Below are 1,699 nucleotides of genomic sequence, written 5' to 3'. Positions count from 1 at the left end.
ACTGGGTCCCAAGGGTCCAGTGCCACCCCGTCTCACCCCCCCCCCTTGCTGCGATCAGTTCTTGGGGGCCCAGCACTTCCCCCTCCCACCAGGATTGGGTCATAGGAGGAGGGCTTGGCACCACCCCCTCCTGGTCCCTCACACTGGGATTGGACTCTGGGACCCCTGCCTGGCCCTGCCTGCTGGGATTGGGCACTTGATCCAGTGCACAGGGCTTGGTACTTCCTATGTGTCTGGAGATTTGGCAACAGGAGGGCGGCCTCTGCCGCCAAATCTCCACACCCATGGGGAGTCCTATGGGCCAGAAGTTGAACACACCCAGCTTACTCCCATCCTGAATAGTTCTCAGCTTTCTTGAAGAGCCCAGAGGTTGGAGCCCTGCAAAGTAGTCAGCTGTTATCTTCCATGAGAACAAGGTGTCTGTATAATAGGAGATATTTGGCCTATGGTTTCCATGGCTGTTGATGGCCAGCAGAGTTTCAAGACTCCTGGGCTGCAGGATGGGCTCATCCCCAGTGTGCTCCAGTGGTTAAAACACTTTCTGCCCTGTCCTCACCTCCATTCCCCGTTCCCTTCCCCCTGCTTCTGTCTTTGTTCCCCTCTGTCCCTCCCAGCCCTTTGACCCTGTCCACATAGACAGCAAAAGCCCAAGGAAACTGTCTCCTCCCTGCTCTCAGAGCTAGTGTGTGGCACCAAGGCAGCAGCTTGCCTTGTGTGCCTCATCTTGATCATTCAGTTGCTGGGTCCTAAGGATTTTCTAATGAGCCTGTGCAAACTGAGATTTTCCAGGGATTCATAACTTGGGCAGGTGTTCCTGAGCTGGCAGCAGCCAGTGCCTCTGGGCATCACTGAACAGCCCTCATGCCCTCCTGGAGAACATGGAAAGCTAACTTGCCTGCTATCCCACTGCTGAAGCTTCCAGCACAGATCTGTGGCCAGTCCTGCTGCTCAACGTTAGGGCTTGCACCAGGGCACTGAGAGGCTGGGAACAAACCCACTCAGGGGGTGACAGGTGCCTACAGTCCAGCTAGTTCCATGCTCAAACAGCACCAAGAAGCCCTGGGACCTGTCAGGCACAGGGGTGCTGGGCAGTTGAAGCCAGGTGCTGCACAGCTGGATTTTGTGTGGAGAGGTGTTTAATGCTCTGGCTGTCTTTGCTCTGCCCCCAGATGCAGCGGACGGGCTCCAGCACTGCCTGCAATGTGACCTGGTCCTTTAACAGCAAGTGGAGTGAGATCACCAAGGGGCCTCAGCTTTTCTAGGAGCTGCTGGAGTACTTGAAACAGTTGCGGTTCCCCTGTAACTGAGGACAGGCGTGGTGCTGCTGTGCATATGCCTTTGGGTGTGTACATGCATGAATGTGTGTGAGTTGCAACAGATAGGGTATGTGTGTGCAAAAAGAGTGATGAGTGTATGTGTGGAAGGTATGTATGTGTGCAAACTGACAGGGGTGGTGAATGTTTGGGGTGGGTGCAAGGAGGCAATGTGCGGGTGTGGACAGAGTGGGGCAGGGTCTAAGTGTTTGGCATGTTTCCCATAAGGCAGCATGTCTATACAGTGTGTTTGCATGCAGTGGTCCAGTATGTATGTATACAAGATGGGCAGGGTGACCCTGCAGGCAGGAATTTAACACATGGAGGTATGCTTGGTGTGGTGTGCACATGCGCACTGGAGTACTGTAGTTGGTCCCAGATTGAGA

The sequence above is a fragment of the Gavialis gangeticus genome, unplaced genomic scaffold (genome assembly GCF_001723915.1).
Source record: "Gavialis gangeticus isolate Ggan-Ray unplaced genomic scaffold, GavGan_comp1, whole genome shotgun sequence".
In the NCBI taxonomy this organism is placed as follows: domain Eukaryota; kingdom Metazoa; phylum Chordata; order Crocodylia; family Gavialidae; genus Gavialis; species Gavialis gangeticus.
This window is presented reverse-complemented; position numbering follows the sequence as displayed.